General features: G+C 47.4%; 1 protein-coding gene across 5 annotated transcripts in view; it reads left to right on the plus strand.

The window, feature by feature from the left end:
* NTM (neurotrimin) overlaps positions 1–22,545 on the plus strand; it is a 558,359-nt gene that overhangs the window by 154,273 nt on the left and 381,541 nt on the right. The window lies entirely within an intron of this gene.

Raw genomic sequence — 22,545 nt, forward strand, 5'->3', positions numbered from 1 at the left:
CCCGCCCCCCCCCCGGGGGAACTGTTTCCCCCCCCGTCCCCCCCCCCCCGAAATGACCTCTGCTTACTTATATATAGCTCACCTTCAGGCACACAGTGAAGAGCCTTGTGCTGTGGTGGCGGCTACTGTTGAAGCAATGCTTTTTTGTGTCTACACAGCCAATCAGATCTCCAGTGGCCAATCAGCAGCCCTGCTGGGGAAACCCCACATGGACCTGCCTACTTTATAAAAAGACTTGGCAGGCTCCAAGAAAGGTGTCAGCGGGCACCTGCCCATGGGCGCCATGTTGGGGATTCCTGTTTTACATGTTCTATGGATGCTGTATAGTGTGTGTATGGGGAGAACAGATGCAGTGAAGATCCATGATTTCCATGTCCGGGCCCCTAAATTGCATACTCGGAGCTGCTGAGGGTTGTCACGAGTACAGTGAGTTTCTGACCTGTTATTGTCGATCTGCAAAAGAAAAAGAAAGCTGAAGATACGGCACATTAATCACATTTCACAGAACGGGGAAAGATGTACAATAGCTGGCAGAGCGGCTCCTTGCTTTCGTGTCATTTGACAGTAACTGAATTTTAACCCATTCTGCTTGACGTTGCAAATCTTCCTTTTCGGAGCCCTGAATGCCGTATTTCACGGAAACACCGCCTTGCCATTGTCTTAATATTTCCAAGTGACAGATGAGAAGTAATTTATTACTTTCTAATTTACTTTGCTGGGTACAATATTGCATGGTTTTTGAGCATGCCTCCAAGCCAATAATTTCTTGTTCCCAACTATCTAGGCAGATCATGGGGGGGGAGGGGCAGGAAGGGATGACGCAGTGCTCAGCTCTTGTGGGTCTTTCTTATATGCCCAGGGTAACGCTGATCTCCACCTTGGGGTCAGGAAGGAATTTTCCTCCAGGCCTGATTGGCCCAGGGATCCTGGAGATTTTTTGCCTTCCTCTGGGCATAGAACAAGGATCACTGGGGAGTGTGGGGTAGGTACCTGTGAATTTTGTGCACTGTGCAGGGGGTTGGACTAGATGACCCTTGGGGTACCTTTTAGCTGTATGTTTCCATGTTTCTAATCTAGGCTATATTTTTTAAAATATTTGTCATTTTAATACAGAAAAATGTGGATTATAGTAAGGCTTGTATCCCCAGCCAGCGTAAATGAAATACCTATCAGTTTCATGTTCTGTGCTTCTGTCAGAGAGGGGGAACTTTGTTCTGGAGTGAAATAAAGAAAAACTGGTGTGGATGGTGGTCAAGGACTATCTCCATCTGAATTCTCCTGCTGATGCTAATGAGTTCCTGCTGGGTGTGGCCAACTCGGGAGCCAGCCGGAACTCCGTTCCTGTGCGTTCCTGCCCCAAAATAGCCCTGGGCCTGATCCAACACTGGCTTCTCTTATGTTCTTATCCTATTGTAGATTTTTGCATGTATATTTTGGGGGCATCTTCTGTTGGACTTTTATAGGTCAATGGGTGGGTATGATTTGAATGAGCACACTGAAGTTCGGATTGCATAAAAAAACAATATGTGTGAGTGAAATCTGAGTCCAGTAGCTTCTTAAAGTTCAACAAGATATTCGAGGATTAAGCTTTTGAGAGTAAAACTCCCTTCATGTTGACTTGTATCTGACAAAGGGTGCTTTGACTCTGCAGAGCTTATACCCTGGAAATCCTGTTGGTCTTAAAGGCGGAATAGAATCACAGCATCACAGAGTTGGAAGGGGCCATACAGGCCATCTAGTCTGACCCCGCATGTATATTTTGGGGGCATTTTCTGTTGGGCTTTTATAGGTCAATGGGTGGGTATGCATTGAATGACCACACTGAAGTTCAGATTGCATAAAAAAACAATATGCGTGAGTGAAATCTGAGTCCAGTAGCTTCTTAAAGTTCAACAAGATATTCGGGGATTAAGCTTTTGAGAGTAAAACTCCCTTCATGTTGACTTGTATCTGACAAAGGGTGCTTTGACTCTGCAGAGCTTATACCCTAGGAATCTTGTTGGTCTTAAAGGCGGAATAGAATCACAGCATCACAGAGTTGGAAGGGGCCATACAGGCCATCTAGTCTCCCTTCCATTCCTGGATTGGGTCTGGGGGGGGGGAGAGAATCTTTACAGTGGCCAAATGCAGGATCGGCCTAGAGCATCCCTGACAAGTGTCTGTCCAGCAGCTGCTTAAAGACCGCCAGTGAGGGGGAGCTCAACTGTGGTGCTGCTCGTTAGGGTGTGGGGTGCAGGGTTCACGATGCAAAGACGACAGGACACAAACGGCTGCAGGAACTGATCTGAAACCTCTCGGCTTCCCAGCATTTATTTTATACACCTTTCTTCCTCCTTCTCCCTCCCTTTCCCTCCGTAAGGGAGTTACAAACATTAGAGCATCCTTTTGGAATGTGTGTGTGTGTGTGTGTGTGTGGTCACGTTCTCTTAGGCAGCTGTCTGCTATCTGCCTCTCAAGGCTAACTGACTGCGTAGTGAGCAGTAAACAGATTCCATCTCGGCCTCTCATGACGTATAAGGATTCCAGTTCCCAATTGCCAGCCAGGAGAATCCTGCACTGCCCTACACTCAACACCACCCTAGGCAGCTGATTCCACCTTTGCACAACTCTTTCTGTCAAAAAGTTTTCCTAATATCCAGCCGGTACCTTCCCGCCCTTAATTTAAACCCATGACTGCGAGTCCTCTTCTCTGCTGCCAACAGGAACAGCTGGCAAGGTGCTGCTGGACTTGAGTCTTGCAGTTCTACTGCAGACCAACGTGGCTCTTCACTGTAAAATATGTATGAGTGTGGGGCAGAGTGACAGTGGCATAGAAGGATCCATGACTTTCAGACCTGTGATTCTCCAATGGTGCATGAGTCTTGTTGCATTCTCTGCTTGAACTGCCTTAATCCCCTTTCTGTCGTTCCCTCTCCTTTTGCTCCTTTTCTCACTTCTGCTTTGAACTTTTTTTTCCAAGCGCTCTAATTATAAGCTAGCTCTTATGTAACTAATATGTACAGGTAATATTGTGATTATACGTGGAGAGCCATATGGTCGCTGGCAGTCGCTTTCGATGCTGTTAAAACCACCGAAGCGGACAAACTCTCCGTGTCCGTGCGGAAAGTAATTGCACAAAACTAATTTGTGTTTGCAAATAGTACTGGAATTAACTATGTAAATAAGCACAGCCCTAGGCTAAATATTATAGCAGGGTGAGAGGGCAAGGAACGGGGTCTGGGCGCAACTTCATAGCCACAAAGTGCACCCGGGTGAAAATTGAAAGTGTTAATAATGCGTGAGAGATCCTACTGTTGCAGACAGTTGTCGGGATGTGTCAGGCTATAAATCTTCCATATAATTCCTGTCCTCACGTGGTGCCAAGATATTATAAAGGCTCTGTGGCTGAACAGCAGCATGATTCTAATGCTGCGTGTTTTGTTGGGAAAGATATGAGCTTAACTTCAGTGTCATTATTTTCAAGACTGTTCTTAGAACACAATGAGTAATGCTTTCCAACCAGTTGTGCAGCATTATGCGCAACGAGGAGCCTTCCAGCAATGATTGTGTCTGGTTATTTCAAAACAGTATTCAGACTTCCTTCTCCTTTCCCACTGCAGCACTTGGACATTTGCACCTCTGGTTCTGTCCACTGTCCCTCTCTTAGTTTCCTTTCTTTTTCTCAGGTTCCTTCTCCCTAGGGGATTCCAGGGTTGCAACTGGCAGGACGACATGGTAGGGGGGCAGTGTCATGAGGGAGATGATGTCACGTTCAAGGAAAACCTGGAGGCAACAGCGGTGGCTCTAGGAATCGCTGGAAAACTCTGTGGTAAAACCATGGAGTTTCTGGTGTTTCCTAGAGCTACCGCCATTGCTTCTGGGTTTTCCCTGGAAGTGACATCATCATGCTTGCAACACCAGTGAATTTTTAAAAATTTTCCCCTGTCACAGCTTGGAATGATGGCAGACAATGGGAGCTTGGGGGGCAAGGAACCCCTTGTCGTGACTGGGGGGCTGGCACGTCTGCAGGCTTCCATCTTCTTTTCTTCCAGCCTCCTTTCCAAAGTTCCCCTTCCTTCTGGGTACCACTGTCGTCCTAATCCACTGCATTCCTAGACTCCAACCTTTCCCTCCTTAGGCCCTTCTGCCTGCCATGCCTCTCTCTGGGGCTCAAGCAGATGAGGCAAAGATAACGTGCCTTGTCCTTTCCACCAAGTGCAAGTTGCAGGCTTGTGTGGCCTTCCTTTGTCTTGGGCAGGGATGCTCAGGGCAAATGTGGCACTGATTTATCAACTGGCCATGGTGTCTGCGCAACTGCACTTACACACATTCAACTTTCAGGCAAGCGTGTTGCCTGTTACGTCTCAGTGTCCCTGCTGCATACTCAATTACTTTTCCCCCCTGCAAACACGGTTAAACCTGTCTTCCAGAATGAATGAATTTTAAAGTAGATTCTACCTTTTGTTGTTCTCATTAATGAATTGTAAGTACAGCCAGCCAGCATGGTTTTGTTGCTTACAACTTAGGGTCCCGTTCCCCCCCACCCCCCATTAGGAGCTCAACATAGCAGTTACAGTCAGGGCTATTTTTGGGCAGGTAGATTCTACCTTTTGTTGTTCTCATTAATGAATTGTAAGTACAGCCAGCCAGCATGGTTTTGTTGCTTACAACTTAGGGTCCCGTTCCCCCCCACCCCCCATTAGGAGCTCAACATAGCAGTTACAGTCAGGGCTATTTTTGGGCAGGAACGCACAGGAACGGAGTTCCGAACAAGGTCAACAGAATAAGGAGCAAAAGGTGGGTGTGGTTGGATGACCACACGTCTGGTAACACGGGGGTGTGGCCTAATATGCCAATGAGCTGTGCTGTCAGGGGTGTGGCCTAATATGCTAATATGTTTCTGCTGTTGGGTGTGGCCTATTATGCTAATGAGTTCCTGCTGGGCTTTTTCTACCAAAAAAGCCCTGGTTACAGTTACCCATACAACCAGGAATGGAAGAACAAGGGGATGGGTTTGCTGTGGACTCTGTGGGTAGAATGAGGCTGGTTCCTTCATTTGGGCAGACCTGGTTAAAGATCAGCTGGGAGGCAAAAGCCCCCCTGGAAATATCTCATCTCCCTCCCAGCCACAATCCTTAGTCGGAAGAAGGGTACAGGAAGCCACCCAACAGTCCTTAGGTCATACCACCCCGATCAGTCAGTTTTGTATATTTCTTTTCTACACATAATACTAAGGAACTTTGGTAAAAAAGCTGCGGACTGCAATTCTATGTGTGCTTATTTGAGTACAGTTCCCAAGAAAAAAGATGGGAATGAGCAGGGCTATTTTTGGGCTGGAACGCACAGGAACGGAGTTCCGGCTGGCTCCAGAGTTGGCCACGTCCAACAGGAACTCATTAGCATAATAGGTCACACCCAACAGCAGAAACTCATTAGGACTGGAATGAGGCTGGTTCCTTCATTTGGGCAGACCTGGTTAAAGATCAGCTGGGAGGCCAAAGCACCCCTGGAAATATCTCATCTACCTCCCAGCCACAATCCTTAGTTGGAAGAAGGGTACAGGAAGCCACCCAACAGTCCTTAGGTCATACCACCCCGATCAGTCAGTTTTGTATATTTCTTTTCTACACATAATACTAAGGAACTTTGGTAAAAAAGCTGCGGACTGCAATTCTATGTGTGCTTATTTGAGTACAGTTCCCAAGAAAAAAGATGGGAATGAGCAGGGCTATTTTTGGGCTGGAACGCACAGGAACGGAGTTCCGGCTGGCTCCAGAGTTGGCCACGTCCAACAGGAACTCATTAGCATAATAGGTCACACCCAACAGCAGAAACTCATTAGGACTGGCTACATTAGGGGTGTGTGGCCTAACATCCAAAGGGTTCCTGCTACCAAAAAAAAGGCCCTGGGTTTTGACAACAAACAAAGTAAACAGAATAAGAAGCAAAAGGTGGGTGTGGCTGGATGACCACACTTCTGGTAATGTGGGGTGTGGCATAATATGCTAATGAGCTGCTCTGTCAGGGGTGTGGCTTAATATGCTAATATGTTTCTGCTGTTGGGTGTGGCCTGTTAAGCTAATGCATTCCTGTTGTGCTTTTTCTACAAAAAAAGCCCTGGGAATGAGTCAGCTATGGCCTCTGAAAGTCGAAAGAGGATGCAGTCCTTCTTCCTGGGAGTGATGTCACTGAATAAGAGAGGACATGCATCTGAGTAGACCAGCTTAGGAGGTGGGCTCGGAGTCCAAAACATGCCTGGGAAAGGACTCATTCCATCCCAGGGACTGTCATTGTAGTCTGAGGCTGACGTTCCAGAGCGTGAGGACTGAGAATGCAGTGGTAAGCTGGTTAACACAGAAATAAGTCTCGTTTTATTCACTGAGGCTTACTTCTAGGAAAGAGGATTGCAATTCAATCTACTTTCAGGAACTCCCTGAAATACAGGTCCAAAAAATGCCGATTTTTTTGGAGGCCATGCAAGGAAGGTAGAAGGCGTTTTCAAGTACAACTTGGTTTCGCTCATCGAAACTGGGTTCTCTACTTTGTTATCAGTATTTTAAAGGAGAAAAGGCCCCTCCTTTAACATACAAAAGTTTCCTCTAAAGTGTTGGACTTTAAAGTTTGAATCCCCTCTCTGGCATAGAAGCTTATTGGGCCAGCCACGTGCTCTCAGCTTAATCCACCCCCCAGGGATAACAGGCGGGAGAGGAGAACAATGCAAGCTGCTTTGGGTCCCCCGTTGGGTGGGGAATATATGAAGCTTTTTTGAATAGTTTTAAATAGTGAAACTGAGGCCGTGGTCACATGGTCATTTTGATCAGGTTTCACCACTGTTCCCTCTCACATTTAAAATTGCTGATCAGACGGCCACATCCATCTCCCACACCGAAGTGGGCTCACTCACACAATCCTCCCGGTTCCCTAGCGAGTTTTCCTACACCTGGAAGATCAAGTATTTTCCAGATATTTGCACACTGAATCCACGATTTCGCCGATCTGGACAGCCATCTCTCGCAATGATTGCGATTAGGTCATCTGAACACAATGTTTTGGGTTTTTTTACAAGCTTCCGTCGTTGGGCACATGAGCAATCCTGCGCGGAATAAATTCAATGTATAAATGTTCAAGCGCACATATAGACTCCAGCCCTCAGTTGTATGTCGCCGGTTAATTTTGTTTGCTGTTTGGGGGGGACCTGCAAGAACAGGAGAGTACAGCGAATCTCAGTGGGAGTGGTGATTCGGCCATGTATATATGCGCATGCGCAAAGCCAATTTTTTTTTTTAAAAAAAAACAAGCCGTGCCACCCAAGCGGTGGCGTGGCTATCTGAACAGTGCCCGGAGCCTCGTCATGTGATGCAAGCAGTTCGGGGAGGGATGTGTGGTCACCCCAACCCGGGAAAAAAAATATTCCCGATCAAATCTATAGTGGGAACAAATTGGGATAAGCTTGCCGTGTGACCACAGCCTGAGTGGAGATTGGTTAAATACCCTTTCCCAGGGCTTTTTTTGTAGAAAAAGCCCAGCAGGAACTTATTAGCATAATAGGCCACACCCAACAGTACAGCTCATTAGCATATTAGGCCACACACCCCGTGTTACCAGAAGTGTGATCATCCAGCCACACCCATCTGTTGCTTCTTATTTTGTTTACTTTGTTTATTGTCAAAACCCAGGACCTTTTTTGTAGCAGGAACTCCTTCGCATGTTAGGCCACACACCCCTAATGTGGCCAATCCTAATGAGTCTCTGCTGTTGGGTGTGGCCTATTATGGTAATGAGTTCCTGCTGGGCGTGGCCAACTCGGGAGCCAGCCGGAACTCCGTTCCTGTGCGTTTCTGCCCAAAAATAGCCCTGCCCTTTCCCTTCCCTGCATGGCCCAGGGGGAAATAGAGGTAGCACAAGCACATAGTTGAGATGTTTTTGTGGGGGCCAGTTTTATTTATTTAAAACATGTATTCGTCTCTTTTCTCCCTTATGGAACTCAAGGCAGCTTACAGTAGGAATAAAAGTATTATAAAAATATTATAAACACAATAAAAGCAGCAATTATAAAACCCATTTAAATCACTTAAAAAAAAAAAAAAACTTCAGTGAGGACTGCCAATAACAAAATCAACCAAAATGCAGCCCTAAACAAAACTGTCTCCGACTCCCTCCTAAAAATCGACAGTGCAGGCGCACTTCCCTGGAGGAGGCTGTTCCATAAGTGTGGGGCTGTCACAGAAAAGGTCCTCTCTTGTGTACTCACCAAACGAGCATTTTTAATTGGTGGGACAAGTCAGCAGGGCATCTTCCCCCACAATATTAATCCCCAGGCAGAAATGGATGGGAGAAGGCACTCCTTCGGATACCCCAGTCCCAAGTCATGTAGGAGTTTAAATTTATGAATCAACTGGAGCTTACCTTCATTTTCCTTTACCTTCTTTTATGATTGTGTATACCTAGGGGGGGAGCTGTGGTGGCTCAGTTGGTTAAGATGATGAACTGCAGGCTTGGAAGGTCGGTAGTTCAGCAGTTCGAGACCCAAGTGCCGCATGACGGAGTGAGCTCCCGTCTCTGGTTCCAGCTCCTGCCAACCTAGCAGTTCGAAAGCAAGAGATTGCAAGTAGATAAATAGGTACCACTTTGGTGGGAAGGTAACAGCATTCCGTGTGCCTCGGTGTTTAGTCATGCCATCAACATGACCATAGAAACATCTTCGGACAGCGCTGGCTCCTCGGCTTGGAAACGGAGATGAGCACCGCAACCCTAGAGTCGGATTCAACTGGCTTTCGAGCAAGGGAACCTTTACCTTTACCTAAATACCGAGGGGGAAGTAGGAACTCAAACTTGCATCCTGTCCAAGAAGGCAATCGGTCTTGTCTTTACTGTATCACCCCTTTGCATCCACCCTCCTCCACCTTTGTTCCTCCTTTAACCGCCCCTCTTGCTTTCCCCTTCCCTTTCTTCATTCTTTTTTAAAAGGTCACAGTAAGAAAGTTTTCTTTGAGTCCTCATTTGCTTTCGCTCCCCCGGGAATTTCCGTGTCACAGCAGTGAGATGTTTGCATGAACGTAACATGCTGGCGTGGTATATTCTATCGCTTTGACCTTACCCCAGTAAAATTATCTTGATTGACACTGGAATGACGTAATCTTAATTCTCTATTTAAACGCTCCAATAACTCACTATAAAAGGGAAATAACATCACAAATCATTATTTTACAATCGACACTTCATTTATGGTCTTGCAGGTAACATCTTGGTGGCTGGCGCAGTGATGCGCAGATCTTTGCAAGGGACATCTTCACAGCTGACCTTAATTTGTTAATAAAAAGAGATGTCCTGCCCCGTTTGGTCATTGCCTCAGTCAAACGGCCAATTGACCAGTCAAATGGTGTCCAATCACGACCAAATATTTTCATCATGAGTTGATTAGAACTGTAATAAAGAAGACAATGCATGCTAATTAATGGGGGGGGGGGGAGAAACCGGCTAGTTATGAAACAATTACATGAAATTCTATATTCTTGTGATTATTTATAACTAACCGTGTAATGCGGATATGCTTGGCAATGATATTCAAGAGAACATAGAGTTCTTCTTGGCTTTTATTTAGCACCATGGAGCCTACTACAAGTTCTGTTTAAATTAGAGAAGGCAAATACACACAGGAATGATAAAAGGCAAATCTTGCTTTGTATTTAGAGGGGGCTGGATTTAGAAATTAAGGTTGCCCATCTCCAGGTGGACCCTGGAAATCTCCTGGAATTACAAGTGATCTCCAGACTTAACAGAGATCTGTTAATCTGGAGAAAATGGCTACTTTTGGAGGGTGGGGTCTGGCATTATACACTGCTGAGGTCCCTCCCTGGGTTCCACCCCTAAATCTCCAGGAATTTCCCAACCTGGAGCTGGCAACCCTAGTTAGAGTGCAAGCAGGAGGTGCCTGGAGGACTCAAGCCACACTTCTGGAAGTCTGAGGTGCAAGAAGCTATCATCACAAGCGATTCCTTTACAGCTGGTACTTCATTTATGTCCTTGTAGGCAATGTCTTAGGAGCTGCAGTGGCTCAAGTGGTTAAGACGCTGAACTGCAGGCTGTGGAAGGTCAGTAGTTCAGCAGTTTGAGACCCGAGTGTGCCGCATGATGGAGTGAGCTCCCGTCTCCAGTTCCGGCTCCTGCCAACCTAGCAGTGCGAAAGCAAGAAATTGCAAGTAGATAAGTAGGTGCCACTTCAATGGGAAGGTAACAGCGTTCTGTGCGCCTTGGTGTTTAGTCATGCCGGCCACATGACCACGGAAACGTCGTCGGACAGCGCTGGCTCTTCGGCTTTGAAACGGGGATGAGCACCACAACCCTAGAGTCGGAGTCGACTGGCTTTCGAGGAAGGGAACCTTTACCTTTACCTAGGCAATGTCTTGCTTGTTGGCTTGCGTAATGCTCAAGGAATCCATGCTTTGCTGTTCAGCAATGTGAGGATTAGCTCTTTGGCAAAAATAAATAAATCACAAATTAACTAATGAAGTGATTTTTTTAAGCAGTAATTGTGTTGGCACCACATAAAAGGTACTTTAGTCAACAGCAGATTAGATCTTAATGCTAATTAGAGGGGGGAACCCAAATTATGTAACTGTTATCGTGAAATAGCACAATAATTCTTTGGAACTAACAAAGTTATGCAAATTAACATAGAATCCTGCAAAACAGTTTATATATGGGTCCTGATGGTAGGTATGCATGTGCCATCAAGTCACAACTGACTTACAGCGACCCAGAAAGGGGCTTTGAAAGCAAGTGAGAAGCAGAGGTGGTCTGCCATTGCCTTCCTCTGCAGAGTCTTCCTTGGTGGTCTCCCTTCCATGTACTGACCTGTGTTCCCTCTAAGCTGAGTCAGTGTGAGCTAGCTCGCATTTTTTTTAGCCTCCAGCTCACACATTTTTGTCTCAGCTCAGGAAGGAGGGCTCCAGAGCAAACTAGGTCATGCAGGAGCCAAATCACTCGCTCACAACTTTAATGCCAGTAGCTCACCAAGTAGAATTTTTGCTCACAAGACTCCACAGCTTAGAGGGAACATTGGTACAGACCCTGCTTGGCATCTGAGATCTGGCAAGATCTAGCTATACCACGCCGCCTTCCCTCCCAGACTCTCTGTAAAGGTTCTAAAAATGTGAATGATTCTTGGGGTGTATCCAACCATCTGCATTCTTTCTGGAACATGACTTTCTGCTTCCCCCTCCTGCTGCAGATTACTGATCTTTCCCCACCAACTCTTGTTCCTGGGTGGTTGTCAGTATACCCCTGAAATAGCACTTAGGGTAAAGTAGGAGGCTCCAAAGATTTTGGGGGCATGCAGCCCGGCCCCAGTGTCTGCCTGTGTGATTGTCCTAGGGGCACCACACTTTGGAGCAGCTGGCACAAGAACCGCGCTTTAGACCCGGAAACAGGATATATCTTCTTGAAGGGGAGAGTCCTGTGAACCTGGGGGTATATGAGACATGGTGTTTCAGACCTTATTTTGGGTTTCAGAGCTTTCCATCTCTCCTCAGTGTTTCTGGGTGATTTCACGAATAAGTCACAAATAAGGAATGGATAAGGAACTGTGAATAAGGAACCAGCTCCAGCCTCCTGGGTAAAGTGTGGTTCTGCACTGGGAGGTGTGTAATTCACTGAGATGTGTAAGCACAATTAAATCTTTGGAATAGCATGCCACTGTTCTTCTCTTTGTCCTTTATCTTGGAACATATTTAAAAACAAAACAAAAAGAGAACTAAACAAAAAGGAATGACAACTTTGTTTTTTAAAAAAACAATTTTAAAAGCTATTTGTGTTAAGTGGCCAGGCAATCCGTTTGTACTGTTTGGAGATGTCTGCAGCTATAGCAGGTGGTCCATGGGCAGGGGTCGTTTCGTAGAAAAAGAGCTAGGGGAACTCCTTAGCATAACTCATTAGCATATGCCACACCTCCTGACATCACCGGAAGTGTGTCATAAGGCCACACACCCCGCCCCCAATGGTCCTGGCCGCCGCTGCCGGCCTTGCAGCTCCACTGCCGAGCCCCATGAGGGGCCCGGCAGTGGACCTGCAAGGCAGGCGGGAGTGCAAGGAAGCCCTGCGAAGGCCCTCCCTGGCCCCAGGCAGGCAGGGGTGGGGAGAGGCAGGGAGGAAGCAACTTACCCTTCCTCTTCTCCTGCCTCCTCCTGGCTGAATGAGGGCCGGAAGCGGGGGGCGGGGCTTCGTCATGTGCCCCCCCCCGTACCTCACCTGGGGGAACTGCGATCCCCCGCGATCCCCTCCGAAATGACCTCTGTCCATGGGAGATGTTTTCCAAGCTGCCCTTACCTCCTGCCCTAGCTGGCAAACCATGCCTTCATGAAATAAAGACATGCTAGCACATGCACAGTGGCACTCTTGGCTTCATAGAATATTCTCACCTGGATAGCCCAGACGAGCCTGATCTTGTCAGATCCCGGAAACTAAGAAGCGCCAACCCTGGCAAGTACTGGGTAGGGCAACCTCCAAGGAATAGCAGGGCTGGGTCTCAGAGGCAGGTGATATCAAAGCCAGCTCCCTGAAACGTCCTAGCCCCACGAGGAGTCGCCAGAAGTCACCATGACTTCCAGGCTCACAATCACATACACATGAGCACACACACACAAAATACTCACACACACAAAAATATTAGTGGGACAAAATTTGACCTCGCTCAAATAATAGGCCATCCTGAGTAATAGATTGTGCCTACTCTCAGTGGGACACTATGAGCTATTCTAAAAGATAAACCTAGACAAGTCTTCGCGGGATATCTGGTTGTGTTTAGGAGACCTGGAGAGCCCAAGACAGCCCAGTCTCATCAGATCTTGGAAGCTCCATCTTGGCCACGTCAGGGTTGCCAAATCTTCTCCCCTCCGCGGCGGGGGAGCGTCGCCGCAATCCGGGAGTCGTCCCGATGTGCGCGCGCGCGCGCCGGCAGCACGTCGCCGGAAGTGACGGGCGACGTGCTGACGTTGGAGGCGTGGCTGAGCTCATCGGAGGGGAAAACGAGCTCAGCCACGCCCCCAAGGGCCACGTAGTAGCTGGTTATCCACAGTATCCTTCAAGAAGGGCAAGCGTCTCCTGTGCTCTTGCACATTACAGAACAGATGTGTGGTGTTCCAGGGCTCTTTTTGTAGAAAAAGCCCAGCAGGAACTCATTAGCATAATAGGCCACACCCAGCAGCAGGAACTCATTAACATATTAGTCCACACCCCTGACAGCACAGCTCATTAGCCCATTAGGCCGCACCCCCATGTTACCAGAAGTGTGGTCATCCAGCCACACCCACCTTTTGCTTCTTATTCTGTTTACCTTGTTTGTTGTCAAAACCCAGGACTTTTTTGTGGCAGGAACTCCTTTGCATGTTAGGCCACAGACCCCTAATGTAGCCAATCCTAATGAGTTTCTGCTGTTGGGTGTGGCCTATTATGCTAATGAGTTCCTGCTGGGCGTGGCCAACTCGGGAGCCAGCCGGAACTCCGTTCCTGTGCGTTCCTGCCCCAAAATAGCCCTGGTAACTACCATGCTGCCTTCAACGAGTGGAGTCTTGATTTTAGCCTTGAATAAGACGGGGCCAGTGCCAAATACAGAGCTGTGAGCCTGCTGTTCTGTTGCTCCAGGATAAGACCCTTTCAGGGTTTTTTTTTTTAAAAAAAGAAAGTAGAACTGGATATTACAAAAATGAGTATTGGGTGGAAGAGTCTTAAGGGGCATTTTAGGGGCATCCATATGATGCCAGTGCTATGCATGATCGTGCGGGTGCTTGCCCATGAGGTTAAGATTTCATCCTTCTAAATGTTTGATGTAACTGGACAAAGCTGGGCTGTTGCTTAAAAGTATAGGATATAGAAATTTTGAAGATGAAGAAAAAATCAGTTGACCCTGGGTGTGGGTCCACCAAGGAAGTCCAGGGTTGCTATGCAGAGGCAGGCAATGGCAAACCACCTCTGTTTGCCTCTTGCTTTACGAACCCTACAGGGTTGCCATAAGTCGGCTATGACTTGATGACACTTTCCACCACCAGGAGACCACCCAGCTAAGAGCGCATACCCCAGGGTAGTGTGATCATCAGAATCATTCTGCCAACTAGTAAGGAGGATTCTACAACACGCGTTGGTGTGGTGTGCAAGATAAGATGGTTGCCAGTATTGGCTCAACTTAAATATTCATAGGTCACATGTGCCAGAAAACACGGGAGGGGGAGGCATGGCGATTTGCGCCGTCGCAATTTGACACGCCCCAACACGATCAGACACGACGGCGTTGTTTCCATCTGCGGGGGTTTCTGGCGCGCTCCAACCAGGAAGCAGGGATGCGAGAGGAGCGCGGTGGAGCGATCACACGGAGAGCGTCCAGCTGCAGCCCGTCGCAACCAGTTGATAGTGGTTTTTCCTGGGTACTTTTAAACTCCGCTTCTTTGGCTGACTGCTATGGGTTGCTGACGGATGCCAACATTTGTGAGTATCCCGTGGCAAATTCGGGGCCATATTTTTTCATCTTACCTGCCTGGCCAGTTCGGCTAGTATCCCCTCAACCCTGTTGCGTGTCTTTTCTTGTCCGTTCCGCCAGCTTCCCCACTGGCAAAATAGTCAGGTGATCTGGAGCAACATCCTGTATAATTTATCCAAAGGCTCCTGTTACAGAGCTGCTGTTCCCATACATGCAGAGCTTCTCGGTAAACATGAGTGTTATTTTTATACTGTTGTAATGCAGCTCATACGACGACACACAGCTAAACTGAGTAGCCGGCCTGCCGAAATAATGGACACACTGATAATGTGGGACCGGAAGTGTTTGAAGGACTACTAATTGGGAAGGCTGCCAAGTTGGGCTTCCCATTTTGTTGATGTTTTGGGGTGGTGTCAAGGAAAAGTTCCCACCCCCCACCCCCAGGTGCTAAGCCCTCTTTATGTGCTGTGCTGCAGCTTCCCAGTACAGCTTTTGAAATCGGGCGAGTGACCCCCCACACACACAGATTCAAAAAGGGGTCCCCAACTTTGGAAGTCTGACACACAGGGTGGTGTGGGCACAATCGCAGAATGGCTGCTGCAGGAGGCAGTGTCACACACACAGAGAGGATACCCAAGCGCAGGACAAAAGGGGGGGTGTGTAATTTATAAAGTACACTGGGAAAGAAGAGTGAGAGAGAACGAAACCGACAGGATGGGAGCCGTTGCCCCTGAAATGATATTATTTTAATCTCTCCAGCCAATCATATTCTTCAGTGGCCAATCAGCAGCCCTACCGGGCAAGGGTCCCACCCACTTTGTAAAAACAATTGGTGGGTGCCAGGGGTCAATTCGTAGAAAAAGAGCTAGGGGGACTCATTAGCATAACTCATTAGCATATGCCACACCCCCTGACATCATCGGAAGTGTGTCTTCCCCACAGCCGGCGGCGACCTCCAGCGGGCACCAGCAGGGAGCTCCAGGCCCCGCCCTCCCGCACCTCACCCGGGGGGATGGCGTCCCCCCGCGTCCCCCCCCAAATGACCCCTGGTGGGTGCCAGGAAAGCTGTTGGCAGGTACCGTGGCACCTGTGGGCCCTATGTTGGGGACCCCTAGACATCTGGACAAGGCTGTCTGTCTTGAATGTTCTCTGTACTCAGACAAAGTAGAAGGAGGAGGAGGATACTGTTGAGTCTCAGCTGACTTGTGGCAACCTCCATAGGGTTGTTGACATTCAGAGACATTCAGAGGTGGTTTACCATTACCTGCCTCTACATAGCGTAGCAACCCTGCGGTTCTTGGTGGTCTTCCATCCAAGTACTAACCATGGCCAACCGTGCTTAGCTTCCAAGCTCTAACCAGCTTGGACAAAGCTGGGCTATTCAGGATGCAAAATAAAGGTACTTTGGTACCCCACACACACACTGCACGGTGGGCACTTTGCAGTGCTTGAGCACCCTGTTTTACTCTCTCTTTCTCTCTTTTTTAATGTGTGGAAGATGCTTCAGTCAAGCCCCAGTTGTGGATTGAGGTCCATTTGTTGAGCTGAAGATCCGTCGATTCAGCACTGATTCTTTGTAGCCTCCGCCGCTTACTTTTTTACCCCAATTTACTTTCCTATTAGACCGGAGTTTATCTTTGTGAAAATATCCGTAAAACACTTTAGATGTTCACAGATGGAGAAGCGCTGTGGAAGTGTAGCTATTATTGTGATTATTAATTATGTCCATGCAATGAAGCGGCAGATTTCATCTCTTTTTGAAAACACAGAGTTTTAAGAAGAATAACAAAACCTTTATTGATGTTGGGAGGAAACAGATGGGGAATGGGGCAAAACGGTTCAAGGATACAACTTTGCTTTCAAGTCTTTATGGAATCAGCCTAAGAAAGATACATTAATTGATGAAATAGATGCCGGGTAGAGAAACAGATGGGGCCTATATCGCTAGAAATTACATTTCTTTGTGTGCATTTTTACAACTTGCTCTTTAGGAGAATATCACAAGGGCCCGCCTAATTCACCAAAGCACATTTCTTCCGCACGGTTTATAGATGACAATTCTGAACACGTCTGATCCAAAGTGTTGGCCCCAGGTTAGACAGTTCATGTGGTCTAATCATTTTAGGAAGTCAGTCTTGGCTCTGGAGTTGTCGTGTCTTGGAGCAAGGTCTTGGGAAAGATGACGGTCTGTTTCTCTCCTGGCTCTTAACTTCTATATCTCTCAATGCCTATATCGATAAAAAATAAATACGCCGAACATTTGCCCATTTAGTTTAAAAGAAAAATAATAACTATTTCTGGGGAGAGGGAGTGGAAATTAGAGCCATCGCTTTATTCAAGAAATCTTCATTGATTGCATTAAGGAGGAGGAGGAGGAGGAGAAGAAGAAGAAGATGATGATATTGGACTTATACCCCATGGCCCTTCACTACCTAAAGGAGTCTCAGAGCGGCTTACAAACTCCTTTCCCTTCCCCTCCCCACAACAGACAGAGAGAGCTCTTTCCAGAACTGTCCTTGAGAGAACAGCCCTGACAGAACTATGGCTTGCCCAAGGTCATCCAGCAGGTGCAAGTGGAGGAGTGGAGAATCAAACCCAGTTCTCCCACATTAGAGTCCGATCACTTAACCACTACACCAAACTGGCTCTCTCTGGTTAACCAGCTTTTAGTCAACAAAATAACTTGTCCTCTTATTCCATGACTGCTGAGTTTACATAGAAGCCTTTGATGAGGAACGACATCAAGTTTGGCAGGCGAGTTCACGGTCATGGGTGAACAAGTTGACCATCCCTGCCCTGTCCATGAATGCTTCACTCCTGTCCAACCACCTTGAGTTTCCTTACCTTCGAATCACCTGCTTCTCACTATTTGAAAATTTGATTGTGAGGCTTAGCAGAGAAAAGAGCAGATTCCTCCCAGCCAACCCCCATGTGTCTCTTTGTGGATAATGGTTTGTCTGTCCTCTGTGTTCTTTTTCTGAACTCTCACAATGTGTGATATGTTTACAGAGAAGGTCTGTTTGATGTTTCATTTCCAGGATAGATAGTTTGCTCAGACCAGTTATTTTTCAGGCTTACACTCCTTCTGTACCAACAGAGGCTGGAAGTTAATAGTAGTGTTTTTTTGGTTGCCGTTCTGTGGAAATTGTTTAATCCTTCTATTTTGAAGGAGGATTCCTCTGGACTTCGTAAAAGATCAAGCTGGTGCATGTAAGTTTCTGTTTAATAGGCAGATCAGCGATATACAGATGTCTTGTAAAGTAGCATGTAGAATCATAGAATCATAGAATCATAGAATGTTAGAGTTGGAAAGGACCTTGCAGGTCATCTAGTCCAACCCCTTGCACTCTGCAGGAGCATAGCTGAAAGGTAGCCCTACATATCTGCAACATACCCGAAAGATGGTCGTCCAGCATCCGCTTGAAAATGTCCAGCAAAGGAGTATCCACCACCTCCAGAGGCAGACTGTTCCACTGCTCAACCACTCTTACAGTTAGGAAGTTTCTCCTGATATTTAGCCGGTAACGACTCCCTTGTAATTTCCACCCATTCGATCTATTCTTGCAATCCAGCGCAAGAGAGAATAGATCCGCTCCATCTTCTACATGACAGCCCTAAATACTTGAAGACTGCAAACATGTCCCCTCTAAGCCTTCTCTTTCCCAGGCTAATTCCCTTTCCTCTTAAGACTTGGATTCCAACCCTCTCACCATCCTGGTTGCCCTCTTCTGGACACGCTTGAGCTTGTCAACATCCTTCCTAAAATGTGGTGCCCAAAACTGGACACAGTACTCCAGGTGAGGCCTGACCATAGCAGAATAGAGCGGAACTACCACCTCCCTTGATCTGGACACAATGCTTCTGTTAATTAAGTGTAGGACTTTGCACTTATCTCTATTGAAATTCATTTTATTTGTCTCAGCCCACTGTTCCAGCCTATCTAGATCATTTTGAATCCTGACTCTTGCCTTCTTCAGAATTACCAATCCCACCCAGTTTTGTGTCATCTGCAAATTTGATAAGCCTCAGTGTCTTCCTCCAGGTCATGTATAAAAAAATTGAACAACACCAGGCCTAGGACCAAGCCCTGCGGCACTCCACTCGAGACTTCCCTCCACGTAGACGCAGAGCCATTTACAAACACTCGTTGGGTACGATTTTTCAACCAGACATGAATCCATCCTCATCTGTGCCTCATCTGTGCCAGCAAAGGTTGGATTAAGCAAAGACCGAGTGATAGGAAAGTGGTTTTCAGTCTGTATTCTGGAGGTCCTTTTGGTTCCTCAGACACCTACCATGATTTCCTTAATCAGAAGATCAAGGATGGCCAATAACCCTCCTGAGAGACCAGGCTGACCTTCCCCTACAGTTCAGACTTGCAGGGGAATGTTGCCTACCTTATGGAGCCACTGTGGTGCGGTGGTTGAATTAGGATCTGGGAGACCTAGGTCTGAGTTAGGGTTTGCCAGCTCCAGGTTTGGAAATACCTGGAGATTTTGGGGGTGGAGCCTAAGGAGGGCAAAGTTTGGGGCACAATACCAGAGAGTCCAACTTCCAAACCAGCCATTTTCTCCACGTGAGCCGATCTCTGTCACCTGGAGATCAGTTGTAATAGCAGGAGATCTCCAGCTACCACCTGGAGGTTGGGAACCCTAGTCTGAGTCCCTGTTCTGCTAGGGAACCTTGCTGAGTGGCCCGGGGCCATTCACACGCTCTCACCCTAACCTACTTCACAGGGCTGTTGTGAGGATAACACGGAGGAGGAAAGATGGTTAAAACAATACGACTGCCTTAGGGTCCTCTAGGTCTAGTCACTTCCCCCCTTCATCAATTTGCATATGCCACACCCCCTGACGTCGCCGGAAGTGTGTCAGAAGGCAACACCCACCACTCAGGCTCCACTAGACTCTTTTGGATTGCTAGCTATTGGGGGGGGGCGTGCAGATCTGTCCTCGCAGAGGAGGGAGAGCTTGTACCTGAATAAAACTTGGTCTTAAAGGTGCCACTGGACTGTTTTGGACCGGGGGGCTGGGGGGGGGGCTCTGCAGCTTACCTGGCTGCTTCTTGCTCTGACTGAGGGCTGCTGGGAGCAGGGGGTGGGGCTTGTTGCATGTGCCCACCCCCTGGGCTCTTTACTGCCGGAGCTCTGCTCCTGTGCGCTCCTGCAGAAAATGACCCCTGGTGGTCTCCCATCCAAGTACTGACCAGGACTGACCCTGCTTAGCTTCTGAGATCTGACAAGATTCGGGTAGCCTGTGCCATCCCGGTCAGAGCCTATAGTCACTAAACCATCATAAAGGTTGATCATTATTAGTAATAAGTTATAACAATAATACAGTGCTATCAGGTTGCAAACTGATTGACAACAAACCCTCAAGGCAACAGATGAGCAAAGGAAGTTTTCGTTGTCTTTCTCTGCATAGCAACTCCTGTCTTGTGAATATTGTGGCAACACAATCAAAGAAGGTTATTTGTGGACCATAGCAATTTACTTTATGGTCCTTATTGAATTTGTATTTTGTATATATTCCTGATTGTGTTTTTATGAATGTAACTATTTACCATCTAGCCACATTTGTATGACCTCTGAGGAAGGCCGATTCGGCCGAAACGCGTCAGGTCAACTCTTTTAGCCCTGGTTATGGTCATATTTTATATATATTGGTTGTAATTGGGCCCCTATATATGTTTTAATTTGATATTATCAATAAATACATGTACCTCTTTTTATGAAAAGGTTTTAATTTTGGCCCTCCTTTCCACTAACCTTTGCTTAGTTTTGGATTCCTTTGTAGCCCTCCATCCAATCTCTAACCGTAGTTGACCCTGCGTTGATAAGCTCAGGTCAGTCTGGGCTTTTTGTGTTCTACATATGAGGAACAGAGGAGCCTTGATAGGGCCAGACTGTACATGAATGACTCTTGAGTTCTATCATTTGACCTTGCAACGGACACTTTGGCTTTAAAAAAGCAACCTTGCTGGAGGGGACGATTTGAATCTGGACTCCGGCTCTGAGGAACTGGTTGGGTTAGCTCTTCCCTCCCCACCATGGGGCTTGGAGATCACCTGGAATTAAGAGACTACAGAGATCAGTTCCCCTGGGGAAAATAGCTGCTTTGGAGAAAGTACTGTGTAGCATTAAGCAGTCTCAAACTCCACCCTCCAAAGGCTCTGCTCCCAAATCTCCAAGTATTGGCCAACCGAGAGGTGGCAACCCTGTGTCTAGCAGAGATGAGATCTATAGCAGGGGCTTCTGGCTAGCCCACTCCATTGCATGCCAGCTTTCAAACCTGTCCTTGGACGCCAGTGTTGCCTGCTGCCACAAGCCCTGGCTTGTTTGTGTGTGTCTTGAGACCACCCTGGCAGCAGATTCCAGATGGGTTGCCGTGTCATTCTGTCTGCAGCAGTAGAAAAGAGCAGAAGTCCAGTAGCACCTTAAGAATGAATAAAATTTGTGATGAGGTATGGGCTTTTGTGAGTCACTGACGAAGTATCTGAAGAAGCGAGCGGTGACTCACAAAAGCCACACATTTTGTTTGCCTTTATGGCGCTTTGGGACTCTTGCTCTTTTCCGCTGCACCCTGACAACCTGTCAGCAGTCATGCTAGCACAAAGCTGGAATGCTTTCAGTTGCAACGTCCATAATCAGCAAGGGAATGTGGTGTATGGACAGAATCATAGAATCATAGAGTTGGAAGGGATCTCCAGGGTCATCTAGTCTAACCCCCTGCACAATGTAGGAAATTCACAAATACCTCCCCCCCACACACACACACACAGTGACCCCTCTTCCACACCCAGAAGATGTCATGGGCCTTGTGCCACTTGCAGGCATGCAACACAGATATTTCAGATGCCTCTTTCTTTTTATATGAATGGACCAGAATGTACCTGGCAGAGGCCAAAACGTGGTGCATAGCACAGGCAGCTGTGGACTCTCTAAATGTTACTTAACCTACGGTATCAGCCCCCTAGTTTAAACTGCAAATGTAGGTCCTTGTCTGTTTTTGTACTCTGGCAAGCAAAAACGGTAAGGTTTTTGATAATGAACGCATGCAATTTTTCATTTCTGTGCTTTGTTGTGGACGTCTTGGGTGGCGTCTTGCACAGCTGCGGTCTCTCCCCCCTCTACTTTCTCGGCTTCTGTTTCTGGTTGCTAATACTAAGACATTCAATCCGGGGTGGGGGGGGGGATATGGAAGCCGAGTGGGTGATGAAACCCTGCTTGATAGACACATCTCAAAACGTTGCTGCAGGCAGGCATTAGAAGCGAAAATCTCTTGAAATGCATTCTGAATTACCCTGAGCATATTTATATGGAGCTCTGTTTCATCACAGGGTATTAACGTACTGACTCAGGGTTTCGTATGGATTCCTCCCACCCCGTACAAATATTTCCTGCCACACAAAGAGGAATAATCAGAAAGCCAGTGTCTAAAAGGCTGTTTTGCCTGTAGCCACCAGCAAGAGAGAATCAAACTCAGTAAGTAGTACAGTGTGGGTTTGGGAAACTCCAGGGTTTGATCATGGGCAGGAAGAATTATGCTGTCGGGTGGCAACCAACGTATGATGGCCCCAGCAAGGGGCTTTCAAGGCAAGGGAAGAAGAAGAAGGGTTGTTTTTTATATCCTGCTTTTCTCTCAGAGCAGTTTACAATCGCCTTCCCTTCCTCTCCCCACAACAGACACCCTGTGAGGTAGGTGGGACTTGAGAGAGTTCTGAGAGAACGGTGACTGATCCAAGGTCACCCAACAGGCTTCATGGGGAAGAAGAGTGGGGAATCAAACCCGGTTCTCCAGATTAGTCAGCTGCTCTTAACCACTACACCATGCTGGCTCTCTGCTGGAGAAGCAGAGGTGGTTTGCCCTCGGCTTCCTCTGCAGAGTCTTCCTTGGCAGTCTCCCTTCCAAGTACTGGCCCTGCTTAGTTACTGAGGTCTGATGAGTTCAGGCTACATCATGCCGCCTTCCCTCCCAGGAAGAACTAAGCCAATACAAATACTCATGTACCCTGGAAACTGCCACTACATTGTGCCTCAAGTGAAATTGCGAAGCAAATTCAGTCGCCTGTGCTTTGGGCAAAACATTCCAGGTGATTTT

Source organism: Gekko japonicus, unplaced genomic scaffold (genome assembly GCF_001447785.1).
Source record: "Gekko japonicus isolate JY-2015 unplaced genomic scaffold, Gekko_japonicus_V1.1 scaffold714, whole genome shotgun sequence".
NCBI classification, from domain to species: Eukaryota; Metazoa; Chordata; class Lepidosauria; order Squamata; family Gekkonidae; genus Gekko; species Gekko japonicus.